The sequence below is a fragment of the Anarhichas minor genome, unplaced genomic scaffold, assembly GCF_050575085.1.
Source record: "Anarhichas minor isolate MPS153535 unplaced genomic scaffold, ASM5057508v1 ptg000062l, whole genome shotgun sequence".
NCBI lineage: Eukaryota > Metazoa > Chordata > Actinopteri > Perciformes > Anarhichadidae > Anarhichas > Anarhichas minor.
Genome location: NW_027466508.1, coordinates 448,507 through 460,528, shown reverse-complemented (window position 1 = coordinate 460,528; position 12,022 = coordinate 448,507).

Below are 12,022 nucleotides of genomic sequence, written 5' to 3'. Positions count from 1 at the left end.
AAGTCTTGGATGGAAGGACGGGTGGATGGATGGAAGGATGGAAGGACGGGTGGATGGATGGACAGATAGATAGATGGACGGATGGATGGATGGATGGATGGAGCCCTGCAAGTGGAGTACAGTTCTCAGCGCATTAGCTTCCACTATCTTTATAAAGGAAGAAGTCAGGTAACCGCTTTAAGAAACATTTAAGTGCCAAAAAATAATTTCAATTGGATAATTGTCTATCTTTGGTCTGCACTACTTTATTGGAATGATTCCAGGTGAGATAATTCACTGGAGAAATTCATTTTGTCCATTTATTTTAAATAATGGATGATAATTTAAATCCTATATAGTATAGGAGCTTTGTTCAGAAGACTCTGTACCACAACATCTATGCCCCATTCTCAATATCTAAAGTATGATAAAACCAAATCCAATCTTATCATTACAGTATTATTGTTAATATCGAAGATTTAGAAAAGACAAATGTATTCCAATAAATCATTTTCATTTCTCTGTATTCTTCTGCTGAAGGAAGATGAATGATAATATTGAATTGCTGCCCATCACTGAGTTCAGTAACCATTCAAATCAGTCAGGGGGGGTCAAAAAGAATTAATTTGTCAGTGCCAAGGCTATACCTTTTTAATATACTGATGGGATTTCTGATGAGAAAAGGCTGCGTGGGACGGTCCATAATGGACTCATCTGAGTGGCTCTGCCACATTTACATGTCTGCCAGTTGAGGCAGAGCAGGCTTCTTTCTAATTTTACTGACATGCTTCAATTTCACCGGTCCATCAGCACGCTCCCCACTGCCACAACAGCCCTGCGAGTCATTTCCATTTGACTTTTCTCTTATCTGCACACAAAAAAAGCATTTTCCATAAACTAGCCGGCGGGTGTTAATGTGAAAGCAGGGTTTTGAATTTTATGTGGAAAGGCCACATTTAAACATTTGACCAGCGTTTGTTCTCCTGGCTGCATATAGAAAACTGATAATAGATAGGAGACCAAATGTCACAGAAGAAATGGCTTTTGCCATGAATGTTTTATTCAGCGGCGTGTCGCGGCGATCACATTTATACAATGGAAAATGTAAATGTTATGCAGAGCATTAAAAAAAAACACTATATATTTTATGACCTTCTATAAAAGAGGGTAAAATGACTTTCCATCCAAATAAGGCAGAAATGAAACACATATTTAATGGGAGTGGGAAATAGCAGTGTGAGCTTTTTCAGGAAGCAGAGGGTGATATTCACTTAACCTGCCGGCTGAGGAGGTTCAACGGCTCTAACCTGCACAGATTTATGCCTGTCTGTGGGAGTGCCTGTCTTCCCTGCCCGCCATGTGGATAAATAAAATGGAGGCCTGTCTGTCTGAGAGGCTCATCCACACACAGAGAAGGAGTGTTTTTTTTTAAATGTTAATGTCATTCAGATTTATGGGAGGCAGATAGATGGTTGCTGAGGGAATGGCAGGCTAGATACAGTTTATTTATATATTTATTTATGTCATTGAAATGCACACAGACAAAAATGTTTGCCCCTGAGCCTCAGCAGCACTCTGAAGACCGAGCTGCCGCCGGCGCCATGGCGTGTGTCTATACAAATGAACCGAAAATTGAAAAACAATCTCAAGATTCAAGGATCTTTCTGTTTCTTCTTTTTACTTTTTAAGCCTGGTTGTTATTGGCTGAAAAAACACACAAAATAAAGCAATATACAAGTTAATTTTATTAGCACACAAAGTGCTTTTGTCCAGTGGAGCTTGAAGAGAAGAGCGAGAGCAGGAGAGTATAAAGGCGAAGAGAGAGCACGCTGGTATGAAAGCCAAGTGTATTAATTCTCCTCCCATTCTCCTGCTGTGTTGTGATAGACTGAGTAATATGCAGGCTCACTTTCTATGCCAAAGGGTAGGCGAACGCTCACAGGAGAGGACTCTCTGAGTCAGTCTCTCTCTGCCCCGCTTGCTCTCCGCCGCTTTCTTTCCAGCCCTTTAAACATCAGCAATGTGAAACTGTAAAAAATTGAACAATCATTAAATTTTTGCCTTGAGATCTAGATTTACCCGCAACCATTCAACAATGCTTCCAATCTCTCTCTCTCTCTCTCTCTCTCTCTCTCTCTCTCTGCATGTGTGTGAAACGGTCGATACGGTATAAATTAGGAGAACACTGAGCATCGCTGGGGTCCACGTGGAGTGACTGTGTATCACGTTAATTGATTAGCTGAAGTTCAGAAGAGGACAACACTGTATTGCACTCAGTCCTCTGCTGAAGTGGTTCCTGCTCGTTTCAGGTGATGACCTGAACACCTACACTCGCAATGAATCCACTGATCGCAGTGATAACTTTCTCCATCCTCTGCTTGTGTTTGCCAGGAACCCCCATGTGCAACACCTCGACCTAATCGTATGCACTGTATATGCTGTATCCTATTGCCATACTACACACATGGTTTTGATATGTACACACTAAGAGTTGCAGACTCATTTTACTTCATTTTTTAGTGTTTCTTTGATGGAAACTGGTTACCAAAAATGCAATGCAAAAAAATAAATAAGAAATAATAAGAAATTGCATACCATGTTTAGGCAGCTCAAGTAACATCAGATGTTTGCAAAGCAAAACGGAAAGAAGTCTTTGAGAAAAGGTAGTAGTGTAAGAAAGAAGAAAAAACATTTGTTTCCTTTAATGATAATATAAAGTTGTTGATTGTTCGTTGGCACACATCGTGATTAAAGGACTAGTGTGTAGGATTTAGTGATATGGTGAGGTTGCAGATTGCAACCAACTGAGCACCCCTCCACTCACCCCTCCTTTTTCAAGCTTGCCGGAGAACCTACAGTGGCCTTCATGTAACATAAAAAAGCAAAAGGCCCCCCTCTAGAGCCAGTGTTTGGTTTGTCCGTTCTATTGACACATGGCGGTGCAACATGACAGAAGAGGACCTGCTCCCTATGTAGACACGAAGGGCTCATTCTAAGGTAACGAAAACACAACGATTCTTATATCTAGTCAAAGTCGGCATACTATCACCTTAAGAATATATCAGGGATTAAAGGACGTATGTCTCAGCAGGATTTGGGAAAGCGTGTCTATGCATTTACCTTCAGTAGACTCCACTACTGTAACGGTGTCTTAGCAGACAGCTGCAGCTGATTTAGAAAGCTAGTCCTCACTTGCTAAACCACGGAAGTGGATCATATCACTCCAGTTCTGAGGTCTATACACTGCCTTCCTGTCCGTCAAAGAATTGATTTCAAAATACTAATGTTGCTTCATAAAGCACTGAATGGTTTAAGGCCACAATATGTTTCTGATCTTCTGCTACATTATGAACCATCCAGAACACTCCGGTCTGTTTTCTGTAACCAGAGTCAAAACTGAACATGCACGTTCAGTTTTTAAGCACTATATATCTGGAACAAACTCCCAGAAAACTCTGACTTCTTTTAAATCAAGGCTGAAGACTTTTCTGTTTGCTGCGGCCTTTTATTAAATCAAATATTTATTCATTTCTTACACTGCACTGAAACGTTTATTGCTGTCTTACTCTATTTCAGTGAGTAATATGGAATTGGGACACAGCTACGTACTTAATTTCTACAGCAGAAAAGAGGAACCGGTTAAATTCACATTATATTGTATACACATCCAACCTAACTAGGGTGATGGTGCACAACAAATCCAACAACTTGCCTGCACTGAATTTATAAATTTCCATAATATTCACACTGCTATATTTCAACAGTCACTCAGTGTGCAGACAATTTTTTTTTCTTGTTTTAAAATAACAATCCAGCTTTTTCAAGTTCTTGATTGCACATAAAAAAATAACAGGAAGTGGTTAGACTTGGACACATAAAAAGATCTTGAGAAAGATCTCTGTGGTTGATATCCTTAAACTGTATAATGGTGAGAGGTGTTTCCAATGTCTAAATGAAGTAAACAAAATATCAAAAATGCCTCTAAATAATATACTATCTTCAAAATACGGCCCTGTCTCTCTCTGTGTGTGTGTGTGTGTGTGTGTGTGTGTGTGTGCGTGTGTGTGTGTGTGTGCGCGTGTGTGTGTGTGGGCTTGATTCACCATTGCACTTGTTTCTGATAGTCAGGCAGGGAGGAAGAGAAAGGAGAGGAGAGGAAAACGTCGGGATTAAAGCATGTCAGCAGGTCAGCTGGTCAGGCATTGAGCGTTGAACTTCTAAACACCGAGACTCCACCAGAAAACAGAGCGACAGAATAAGAGCAAAGGCGTCGGATAAAAGACAATGAACCCACCAAGAGCAGAGAGACAGAGGAGAGAAAAGGCAAAAAAGAATGTGGAAAAACCCTGAAACATTGTTGTATCTGAGTGTAGGCATGCACTGTGCATTTCACTTTTTTTCTGTTTTGTTAGCCTCCATTTTGCTGTTTTTTCTAGAGATGAATCTAACGCAGCCTTGAGATCGCTGACTCTTGTCTGGAGCATGGATGTATTATGAGAGCTGTGCTTTGTCTGAAATCACTCCCATGGTTACTCATTCATTACTTCCTACATATGAAACACTCATTACTTTGCTTTACAGTTTCACAAACCTATAAATCAACACTAACAGATGCAGCGACAAATAACTGTAATTTTCACATCGAACGAAGCGGAAGCATTGCTGGGTTTTGAGCGAGAAGTAACGAGCATGCTGTGGAGACTGCTTTATTTTTACTTCAGTGTGAGAATGTTTGAAGGTTATGTATGTGGTGCATACGTAAGTGTCACACAAAGAAGTGACAAATGAAACAGAGGCAAGTAAATCTAGTGCACTATAGCGAATAAAACGTGATTTCATCCACTACAACATTCATCCAAAGCTTTTATTCAGAAAAGTCTCATAGAGAGCAATGTGTTTTTTGTCAGGAACACCCTGTTCACGCTCACACACATTCATCAAATACTGACACTTTGTCACGCACCTCGGCATCTGATACCGACATCAGACGTCCTTCCAAGAAAAACTTTGCTCAGAAGCAACATTTCTTTAGGATACAAAAGAAATGTTTTGTTAGAAAGTTGTTAAAATGAACATACATACGTAAAACAAGTATATAATAAGCGTATATAAGTAGATGAAATTTGACCTCTGGCTCTACGTTTACCCATCCTAAGCATGAAGGAGCAGTGAGCTGTGAAGCATCCAGGAAGCAACTTGGGGTTCAAGGACACTTTGACATGTGGACAGTGTAGGAGACGTAGTGTGTTGTCACAGTTTAAAGACTGAAAATATCTACTTATAGGATGGGAAAATTGATGGATGGGACAAACAGAAAACGCTGTTCGTGACCCGTGTGACACCAACGTGTTGTTGTCTTTGTGTTCACAACGTCAAATTTCACTTTCACTTTACAAATGTAGTCATTTTAACCCCCATAACATTCATAATTTCCTAAATCGAACTAAGTGTTTTTGTTTGAATTCACAAAGTTAACCTTGTGTTTACGACCGTAGTGGAGCTATATTAGAAACACTTTCCGTACATTAGAAAGTGGTCCTGACTAAGCTCTCTTAAAACCTGTTGCGTCAGTGAGGTACTTGTTACCGATCTTGAACACCAAAGTGTAGTTAGTGAGAATTTTCAAGAATCTGTGAAAGTTGACAATGGTTAAATACGTTGTAGATAACCATATATCGACATAAACAAACTATAGTTCGAATTTCGGACACGTAGTTTATCGTAGTCTGTGCATTTTGACGTGGTGACTACGAGCCTCCAAATGTGCTTTTACGCAGACGTACCCTCAGTAAACCATGTGTAAAATATTCATTTTCTGTCGTATTGTTATCAAATTTGAACTTCTAGCAGGTGCTATGACTTCATGCCATGGTACCATTGTGTTTTCCAGCTATGGTTATCTGCAGGCATCTGTTGGCCAAAAAAAAACCAGGCGGAAATAAAAACCTTCTGTTTCAGTGTGTTGTAGCTTCATTAGCTCAATGCTAGTAGCACTTACAGTGATTCTTTAGTGATTGTTTAGAAACTTCAGAGTGTTACCTTTCAATAGAGACTAAAACCATACATGTACTCCCAATGGTTCAATAAGAGCTGTCAGTTTACTTTGGGTACGCCTTGGATAGGCGTTTTAGGCAAATTTTACAGGAGTGATAAGAGGTTATTAATAGCTCCCTTAATACATATACGGTTTTCAGAAAGAAGGCATATATTTTTCTCGACTTCAAACTACCACTGTATGCTACATCAGGGGAACACACGCTTCCACTTTGTCTGACACAATAGTCGTTCCAAGAAAAACTGTGCTCAGAAGCAACATTTCCTCAGAAAAGTAGTTCCAATTAACACCACACATCCATTTGTGGCTTCTACACGATACAAAGCCACTATCTGAATTTGATACCCTACATAGAAAAAACTGAACATCACATGAGAGAGATACAAGCATGTGGTGAGCATATTTATTTCACAGCTCAGTGAAGCCAAGTCTCCATCCGGTATCTGCTATCAGAAGAAATCCGAATGAGTATTACTCGAGTGAGCACTTGGCCGTTACTTATAGCAGCACGCTGCATCCCCGTGCATCCTCATACAACGGTTCGTATGATATCTTACAAAAACGTATTTCTCATATTTCATGCAAATCACCTATGAATGTACAGAAACACAAGTGATCAGCGTGTTATTGAATTATTAGAGTCAAAGGACTTTACTGAGGGAATTTTGGATATCTCTTTGTATCACCCAATAAATCAGACAATACTGTCACGAGAAAGCCATAAGAAATCCATTTACGCCACATTTTTAGCAATAAAATGTTCTATAAATCAGGCTATGAAGGATGCATGAAGAAACCCCTCTGTGAAAATCTTCAGAATCTAGATAGGCATGAAACTGGAAAAGTTTGGTGTATTTGAGAAAACGGTAAAGATGTGTTTTGTAAAATTGCATATGTTTTGAAAGACACTACAGCTGAATAGAGTAAAAAAAAAAATGAATAGATGTAACCATCAAACTTCCCCAATTGATTACTTACATTAGGAAAATGATTTCTTGTATTTCGTTGGTTATATATGAATTACAATGTATTCTTTTTTTGTATCCTTTAAGTATCAACAGTGAATGAGAACAGCCCGCCCTGTGTGGTGTGCATCAGTGTGGCCACCATGTTGGACTAACCTACTACCTCTCTGAGTAAATGTATCTGCAGTGTGTGTGTGTGTGTGTGTGTGTGTGTGTGTGTGTGTGTGTGAGAGAGAGAGAGGCAGGTTGGACAGTCTGGCACATGTTTCATTGCTCTGTTACCTGCTGTGAAAGTTGATGGGGTTCCCCACCGGGGACGGACGTGCAAAATGATCCTGGCAAGTGATTTGTGTGTGTGTGTGAGAGAGAAATAGAGACGTAGACTTCACTGTGTGATCTGACATTCTGTGTGTGTGTTATGTGTGTTTGTGTGTGGGTGTGTGGGGTACAATTATACTTGAACAGGTGAGATAGGAAGCGAGTCTGATTGAAAAGCCGAGCGTCGCAGTCTCACGCTGTGGCTCTCATTTTACATCACAACTGCCTCGAAACCCATTTGATTGTTGCTGTGTGACTCATTTCAATGTCTATTATCTAAACTCTCCTTCCTCCCGTCCCTCGTATCCACACACTGCAACTTAAGCGAACATGCAAATGGTAAAAAAAAAAGACAATTAAATGGAGAAGAAAATAAAAACAAAAATAACTTTTCGTGGGAGGCACTAAAAACCTGGAAATTGATGCTCGAAGTGAACACTGTTTATTGTAATTCAAAATTGCATTCAAGTCACATGATTCCAATGTTAGTGGAGATTCTACCTGCTGATATTAACTTAATCGCAGATATAGACCGTATAAAATGATGGCATGTATGTCAGTAGAAGCAGAGGGTGAGGAGACTGAAGGAGAGACTGCGGTACAGAAATGCCAAGTTTGACATCATTTACATAAATTGACATAATTTAAGGACGGCGTCTCCGTTACATGTTCTCTCCACCAGAGAGAACTTGCAAGTCTATATCTTGTCACAATTCTTTAATAGCCAAATTTAAGAATTAGTTTATGTTTCTGTTTTGCATTTACATTGAAAAACAAAGATATAAAATGCATAAAATATATCACTATTACATCTTTTAATTTTCAAAAAGCCACAAGGGTTGAGGTCTCTCACCCGACTTACTGTCGTGATCTTGAATGATTTGGAGTAGAGGTCTTCAAGGGGTCCAAAACTTTGGACCACACTGAAACAGATAAATAGATTTTCAGATCTGAATGGGACCCAAAGACATTCAAAACACTGGTCCAAAACAGCCACGGGGACACTGCCAACAGCATGATGTGCCAAGAAAAGATTGTCATGTCTCTGTAGGTAGAGCACAAAAAAGGAATAATGGCTGAATTCCATTTAGGTGCTTCAGTTTCAAGGTTCTGGTATTGCTTATGTTGGCTCACTGTCGGACTGTCATGGCTTACTGGGACACTAGTCAAAAGGTTTGCCCTGAAGAAGGCCTATTAACATAAAGCGGAAGTAGAAAAAACAGCGCATTAAGTGGTGGAGACACATAATGTGTTCAAATTTGGTGTCCGCAACACGGAAGCAACGCAAAAAAGTCTATTAAGATATTTTTTTGTGTGGTGGACACACAAATTTACAGGTTAAACAGTAATAACCTTGAATCACCCAGAAGACCAGTAATCGTGTCCCGTGTGATGCCAAAAGTCAACGTTGAGTTATTTTAAATATACATTTATGTGTTTACTACGTTGTCTATTTATGTCTCTAGATTTCTCCTAAATGCACCAAAGTATTTGGTAATTTCAAAAGTAATTAGATAATGCCTCATTTGCATATTTAAACATACAATTTCAGAAAACTTGTCATACAAAAAATAATTGTCTAAATGTAGTTTCAATTAATTTTTGTATCCCATTTACCTTTATTTCTTTATATATACTGAAGATTTTTGCAGCAGGGTTTCCACATATTTTCTACACATGCCTAATTTCTATAATATTTTCTTCCAAAAAACCTGTTGAAAATAGATTTTGTACGGCATGTTGACATTATTTTCTGATTGATGGAGTTCTAAAAAGAGATATTCAAAATTCACTCTGTAAAAAACTTTGACAAAATAAAACAAGAACTTTAAACCTGGCTTTATCCAATGTTCAGATTGTTGTTCTGGAAATGTATGCAAATGATCACACACTTCATAAGAGAATGCCTCATTTGGATAAACACACATTTTTTTTAAACATACGCTAAAAATGCATATATATATATATGCATATTCCTTAATGGAAGTAATCAAATGAAATTACCGGGGAGTGTCTCACTCAGAGCCACTTGAGATCTAACCTTGTGGTTAAAGGATGACCCGCTCTATCCCCTGAGCCATGGCCGCCCCCTTTGGTATCCGACATATTTGACACACAGACCCAAAGCTTGCAGCAATACAATGGCACCCTAACTTGACTGAATTTGGAGCCGGCCTGACTCAGGTCCCAAGTCCCACTTCTTCCTGTGGACCACCATGGGACCTTATTTTGGAAAAAAAATATGTACGATAAGTCATTGGTGAGAATAAATGAATAATAAATAAATACTCCTATTTGAATTGTGCCATGAATTACACATATGATGTTTGTCAATTTAAAAAATAGTTCTGCACAACAACAAAGTTGCATTTTGTCATTAAAACTGTTGAAGACTGTAAAAGTATGTAAGACTGCAAACCCAAAAGTCGCTGAAGTGACGTCTCTTGCTGAAGCTACGATGACTGTGTGTTTCTTTCACTGGGATGTACTCACACCAACAACAGGTCTTGCTCGTTCTTTAGCTTCCCGGCTGGATAAAACACATCAGGTAAGATAAACTTACATTAATGCGTTAAATATAGCCAAGTTACATAGCTAGCTAGCAAGCCAAGGTAAGGGCCGTGTTGGTGACGCACATTGTGCGAGGCGATAGCAGTAGTTTACGGTTAACTAATAGGTTTCTACGAGTAGTCTATGACAAACTGATACTTAATTTGCAAAATGATCATTTGAATTGAAAAACATCATGTGGAATTCATAGCACAATTTAAACAGGATCAAAACAATATTCGTCTTAACCATTGGCTGCTGTACATATTTTTTCTGAAATAAGGTCCCATGGGGGACACCGGAAATGGCGAGTCTTCGCCTCTCATCAAGAAGTGGTGGATGCAGTATATTTTCTTCCAGGTCATATACTGTACATAAACCTTTCTTCTGTTTTAGGATGTTTGCTCAGGGTGATTAATGTGTGGATGAAACTACTGTCTGCTCCCTCTGTGAGTCTCTGGATGGAGTGGATGGTGTTTTCATGAGACTACACACTGTCAGAGTTTCTTCTGGAGCAGAGGGAGAGCTGGTGGAGGTGTGCGGGGCTCAGTGCAGAGAGTCCGCCTGCTGCTGCATGTTTTATCTTCTGTCACTGAACTTTCGGCACTGCGCTCCGCCTCTCAGTGATTTACCGTCTTACTGCACTGAGGAAGAGTGTGTATGTGTGTGTGTATTTGGATGTATCGCAACACGACCAGAAATTGATAATGTGAGCTATGTATGTGAATATATGATTTACAGAATATCTGTTTCGATGCAAATAATAATGTCCCGAGAGGTGAAAGAATCGGCACCTATACAATATTGACTATCTAGACTTCAAGCCAAGTAAAGTCAGCTGCCACTCTTGACACGGTCTGACAATTTGATTTGATTTCTTGCTATCAAAGTATAATATAGTACAAGTCAGTTATTGTATGCCAAATTAATTTGAACTGATCTTTCACGAAGCTGAAGGACGGAGGGACAGACTAAAGCGATGATGTCACCAAGGCACAAAAAATCCTGGATCTCCTTCATGGACGGTGCATAATGGAACAACTGCAAGGACACTGTGACAGCAGCCAGGTTTTACTGGGAATAAGCCCTCCATTCGAATAAAACTCACTCGGATGGAAAAGAGGAGAGAATATTTGTGGGGAGGGTTATATCGGCCAGCCAGAGTTCAGGAAGGAACAGATGATTTTTCACCACAGACGATGTTAGTTTTTTCAAATAGTTCAAAACTTTTAGATGAGTGTGAATCAAAAGTATGCCATGACCACGCACACTTAGGAGAGAGAGGGTGTTTACGATTTCATACATTTGCTGTTGCTTGTAATGCGTCAGCTTTTTTATCTGTTTGAGAATGTAGAAACGATTGGTTAAGTTTAGGCAACAAAACCACTTGGTTATGGTTAAAAATAACGTCTTGGTTTATGTTAAAATAATAACGTACCAACTGTAGCAACGTCACTGTTGTAAATTAATTACAACCGCCCTTAGACTTTCATACGTAGCGTTACGTAACAAGCATGAGGTCAACGTTTACTTTTGGTTTCACACGAGACACAAACAGCGGTCTCCTGTGTGAAAGTCCTGTGTTTGTTTAACCCATCATCCGCCCTTAGTGGACTTGCTCGCTTGTTCTCCTCATTATTTTACCACGTAACTTTCAATAACACTCGATATACCGTACTGTACTTACTTGATTTAATCAAATGCGAAAACGTCCTCATTCAACATATACCGTGGTTTCCATCAATGCACAAAGCCAACATTTTTCCCTGGTGACTGAACTGATTAATTCAGCTGCTGCATACAGTATTCTGTTCCTGTAAATTCGTTTAAAAAACGGACTGTACCGTTTTTTTGCTTGAGGTTTGTCATTTCCTGTAGCAAAGGCTGCAAACTGGACTCTGGCGAGAGTTGCAATGTTTGGAGCAACAATGTTATTGTGATTACAGGATAAAAACACATATAGGCAAAATCTCTGTGACATAGAGCTACGTCAAGTTCTTTTTAAGGAGGATTTCACCTTTAGTGAAATTTTGATATGAAGTATATTTATGCAGCATATAATTCCGCAGGGAAACTTGCCACACTGTATTTCCTGGATTTAGATGGACTGGAATGGTATGCGACTGTGCTTCCTCACACATGTTGCATGTAATGC